Source organism: Lates calcarifer, unplaced genomic scaffold, assembly GCF_001640805.2.
Source record: "Lates calcarifer isolate ASB-BC8 unplaced genomic scaffold, TLL_Latcal_v3 _unitig_985_quiver_1380, whole genome shotgun sequence".
Taxonomy (NCBI): domain Eukaryota; kingdom Metazoa; phylum Chordata; class Actinopteri; family Centropomidae; genus Lates; species Lates calcarifer.
In genome coordinates, this window is record NW_026118136.1 from 373 (window position 1) to 5,722 (window position 5,350).

The 5,350-nt window shown below is 42.7% G+C and overlaps 1 long non-coding RNA gene across 1 annotated transcript; it reads right to left on the minus strand.

Annotated features, from left to right (window-relative positions):
* Positions 1 to 429: 429 nt before the first annotated feature.
* On the minus strand, positions 430 to 1,457 carry LOC108880849 (uncharacterized). Its single transcript, XR_001960545.2, has 3 exons — positions 1,424 to 1,457; positions 1,167 to 1,328; positions 430 to 456 (listed from the first exon to the last, which is right to left on the minus strand). It is a non-coding gene; the product is annotated as an uncharacterized LOC108880849 (long non-coding RNA).
* Between the last annotated feature and the right edge of the window lie 3,893 nt (positions 1,458 to 5,350).

A 5,350-nucleotide genomic window follows, 5' to 3' on the forward strand; every position in this document is an offset into this window, starting at 1 on the left:
TCTAATGATTTAAATGATTGTTGCTGACTCTGTCAATCAACTAATTGATTAATCAACAAATTGTTTCAGTTCTAGTGCAGAGACTGAACCACTCAGTGCGACCTACACGAGGCTAAAAGGCTCTGAGCTGCAGAGTTGGTGATAATTGTCTGTGGGTTTGAGTCATTTGGTGTAAAATTAATAAAATAAAATATTGATTACTGCCGCTTTAAATACACACTATGACACCAGATCATACTTTTAGTAATTTCCTGTAATTTGACTGTATTCACGTTTATGAGCCAAGGGCTGAAGAGGTTTCAGGGTGCAGACTGACCTATCCACAAAGTATCCGATGATTGGCGCCTCGTTGACGGTGTTGGGGGGTTTCCAGGCAACCAGGACGTAGTCCGAGTTGATGTCATACGCCTTCACGCTCATTGTGCACCAGGGCTCCAGGTGTAGAGGGAGCGGCATCTAGGGACGAAGAAAAGGAGGATGTAAGCTGGGATTCCTCCATCACCTCAGGGTATGGACAAGAAAATCTTCTTCAGTGTTAAGTTGATGGAAACATGGGCGAAGAATTAGAGGAAATAAAATATACTGCACCTCCTTTTATCTATTTTCCTCCTCATTTTTTCTTTTAGGCACAATAGATTTTAATCTTTTTGACTCTATTCCTATGCACCTCTTTGATATCTATGTAATTGTGTCATTTAACTTGAATTTGTATCATAACTCAAATATCTTACGCTGATTATCGTGGGAACTGCAGAGATCCTGACTGAAGCCCTCACTAATTATCAGGTGCTGTGGCGCTGCAGTTATAAAGAAAATGATCCCTCATTTTGTCGTGTTGAGGCACATTCTGTGATCAGGTTTGGTGGGAACTGGGTGAACTCTGACTGTCTGTCTGTACATGCTGTCTGCTACTGATGTGTGAGTGTAAAGGGCTGAGATTTAACCTGTAAAATCACCTGTCAAATCAAAAACACCTGTACAGGTGGAGCTGAGATGTATTTACATTAAATGAGGTGGACGCTCCTGTTTGTGCTTTTAAATATATTTTTCCACCGTAAAAGACCTAAAAGACCAAAACCTAATCAAATGTTACAAATCTCTAAAATCAATATGGTGATGATTTATCGATGTGAAAACGCCACATGATGCAGAGCGTTGCGTCCTACCTGAGACAAACAGGTAGGCGCTGTGCTCAGCGGTGCCATCCTTAGTAAAGATGAGGAGGGTGTAGAGGCCCTCGTCGTCCTTGGCCAGGTGGGACAGCGTCAGACGGGCTGTGCCTCCGCCCAACGCCATCTCCACCAGCTTACTGGGTTTCAGCAGTTTACCTATTGGCAGACAAGATGGAGGGAACAGTGAGTAACACTAAGCTACGCACACCAGCACCACAGATGAACGAAGGAGAGGGAGGAGTGATTATTACCGTCTCTGTACCACTGGGCGAGGGGCGGCACGTTTGGGGAGGTCGGGGATGACCACCATGGTACAAACCAGGGCTGATGGAGCCGCCTTCCACACCGAAGCTGACGGGGGAACCGGTCGAGCAGACTGGACCTCCAGCTTACTGGCATGGATCTCAGTCATATGAGGCACTGGACCGCAGGGAAACAAGAAGTAAAACATCAAACAACTTCAAACCACCACCTTAAAAACAACTAGAATGATATGATTTCTGTCTAAAGGAGGTATTTTTATATTCATTTTCAGCAGGTTAGAGTACTGTAATGGTGCCTTCACAGGTCTTAGTAAAAAATCTACCACACAGTGGCAGCTCATCCAGTTTTTAAGTCCTTAAAGTACCGCGCTGCCTTCCTGTGCACCAAAGGATTTATTTTAAAATCCTATTTCTTTTCTATAAAACTCTACATTTGTACCTTACAAAACATCCAGACTCCTCAGTTCATCTGGGACAGGTTTACTAAATGATCCCAGAATCAAAAACAAACAAGGTATCTAAGATAACTAAGATAAAACTGTACTGACAATAACTTAAATCTGGGTGTTATGCTCTTTTAAATGCACTTTTAACGTCTTCTTTGTGTCTTGTTCCTCTGTAAAACAATATGAATTGTGTCTGGAAGGTCCTTGTCTTTATCAGTAGATGTTGTTGTGTTTTAAAACAAACTGGGCTCGATGATGATCATCATTACTCCACTGCCTAAATACTAAAACATATGGATGTTAACCCAGATCAGCACGTGTTCCTCTACACTGACTGTGTCTTAAACAAGGACAGCAGCTCCTCACAATAGTTTCCACTGCTTATCAGGCCCCTCACATGCACTGCTATTTGTAGCCAAATGATCCCATGTGTTACTGGTTTGTGTCCAGGCCTGATTCCAACCAAAAATGAAAAAAGACCCCTCCCGCCCCAGCTAGATTCTCAGTTACCGCTCCCCCTCTCCTCTCACCTAAACCGAGCTGGCAGGACTCTCTGGCTTCTGCTGGTCCTGTGTGGAGAAGGATTCACGGTTAGAGAGAGAGAAACACGACAGGTGGAAGCTTTCTTTAATGACATGGTGTCAGAATAAGAGGATGGCTTACTCTTCACAGTGACTGTGGCCTTGCTGGTGGCCGTACCATGCTGGTTGATCGCCACGGCACTGTACTCTGCAGTATCCCTCGCTACACACCTACAAGAGCAGACGGCAGGGAAACATGTCAACATGTCAGTCAGATTTTAGCAGAAACTCTAGTTCTACACAGGCCAGCTTTCCCAAACTGATACCTGGAATATTTCCATTGAACGGAAAGGTGCAGCCTTAATCTATAAATAGTTATAAGGAAGAGTTGGATCAAATCAGTACTAAATATAATGTGATAAGCTCTGATCATAATCTAAGGAAGCAACTTCTTCCATGTTAGCAAGAGAAAGAACGAACGATTATGTGTTGTTTTATGAGCGGAGAAGAAAAAAATATTTTTATCCACCTACTACTTCCTCAAGTAATTCACGAGTGGTGATTGTGTATTTGCTTTTACTGCTTTACCTATTCAATATGTTCAAGATTTGTGTCTTTTAGGAGTCTGTTTTAGTAGATTATTATAATTACATATTCTCCTCTTTAAATCAAAATGTATATTCAACCCTGTGAAGAGTCTGCAGGATAAAATATTCTGAGAAGCAAAACCCAGGCTGAGGAAAAGCTCACACACCTCTTTGAATAAAGCAAATTGTCAGGGTAAAAGTGGAGGGAGAAAAAGGATTCTGAGGAGTCCCCACATTCCCACCTGACTTTATGTAATTGTGATTTGTGACATATTCACATTTAACTTGACAGACGAAAAGGATCTGAGCAGGAGAGGGAAGAACCAGCTGAAAATCAAGCCCATCTTTAAGTCTTGCCACCGTAACATAGTCAAATGTTGGTACATGAAGCAGTTCAGCTCTTTCTTTCCTCAACAACACCTCGGCAGCTCTTCAAGGTCTTCAAGCGGCAACCTCCTCAAGTCAATGTTTGATTACTGCCTCTGTTGAAAAAATGACCTCACTTGGTTGGGAGTGTGCTGAAAAAGAAGGTATTACCCTTGTGACAGCAACTGAAGAGGAGTCTGAGGGTGAGAATAGAAGGAAGAAATGTGACCTTCACTCTGCACAGGACTATTTTAACTGTGATCCATTTTCTCAGCTGTGGGTGACATCGTCTCTAATTGAGTCTCTGCTCCTTTGCTAACACAACTTTTCACTTTTGCACTTCAGAAAATTCTTGATTTCGATTCAGTTGGATACAGAAAACGTCACATCACTGACCCTGCAGTGTAATGACAGAGGGCCGGTGATATTCATTGCCTCAAAGAAAGAGAGAGAGAGAGAGAGAGAGAGAGAGAGAGCAGTGGAGGAATTCATGGCTCGAATGACGCAAAGGTCAGCACTTCAACACGAACAGCTGAGGAGTCTTGAAGATGACGAACAGGCCAGCAGGCCGGGCCCGAACCCTGAATCTACACCTCCTCTCACTCTGTGTCCCTCTCCAGCCAGCTGTCTTTGAACTTTTGACACCAAATATCAACGCAGAGCTGAAAAATGAAAAGCTTCAAGTGCCTCAAAGGAGATTATTTAGCTTCACAATAATGAACTCTAAACCCTTCTAATCCTGCCAGTAATCCCTCTGTCTTTTCTCTGTTTTCCTTCGGCTTTCCCTCTTGTGCCACAGATTCCTGCATGTTTTACAAATCTTAAGCAAACAGCAGCAAAAAGCAGTTTCAAACGTGGATGTATTAAGAGAGCTGGATACAGGGCGCAGTTTTGACGCCAGTTTAGCACAGCGGCTGCTCGCAGCGCTAAAAGTATTTTCCCCAAAGACCACCATTATGTGAGAAACATCTGTGAACCGTGAACTACAACTTTCCCCAAGTGTGCAATATTGTCCCAGTGTAAAGGCAATAGGAGAAGCTAGAAACCTTTTTTTCTTGGTAACATCTTCTAGCCTGGTATCCAGTTCCAATCATAAATGTATGGTTTCAAAATGTCACCAATACTAATACCTATATTTCTCTAAATGCATATTTCCTCCCTTGTTTTTCAAAAGATTTCTGTACACTAGGCCAGTAGATGGTGATAAAATCAACGACACGGTCAAATATCACAGAGGAAAATTCTGAGCATGTGTAGCAAGGTTATTTTTCTGGCAGTAAAACTGAAATAATAGTGGCTAATTATTTATTCATTTCTAGTTATTTGACATCTGTGTCTTCAGACGTGTGTGTGTCTAAAAAGCTGTTTGTTCTCAGGATGGAGAGTGTAACTTACCTGCAAATGAGCAAACTGTGGACTCCATACTTGTTTTCTATCTTGTACTTTCCTGGAATCTTCAGTGGGTCGACCGGCACTCCGTCTTTATACCTGTGAACAATCAGCAGTCAGTCATTTCTTCTCAGGGTGTTTCATACCTACATGCTATCACTCGCAGCTGGTAAAGTTTGTGTATAGGGAGACAATAAAGCTAAATGTGTTGCGTATTTAAATAGCAGCAGATATTTACAAGGTGCTGGCTGCTGGGAGGATGTGCTAAATGTTATAGGGATTAAAGGAACAATGCTAACAATGCTAACAAACCTTTTTTGGGGAGATCAAAGGATCAATTCTAAATTTCTTCCCCACATAATTAAAAACAACTTTAAAAAGAGGCACTGTTTCTTATGGTTACTCCTGGTTCTACAGTATATGCGTGATGTGAATATTCTGACCATTTGACGATGGGCCTTGGGTTTCCCTGCACAGTGCAGAGCAGTTTGACAGGAGTCTTCACCCACACCGTGTGGGGCCGCAAGGCCACCAGAAAGTCCGGCATCCTGGGGATTTCCTCCAACAAATCCACCCTCCTGGTCATCATAGCCTTAGCCTGGAGAG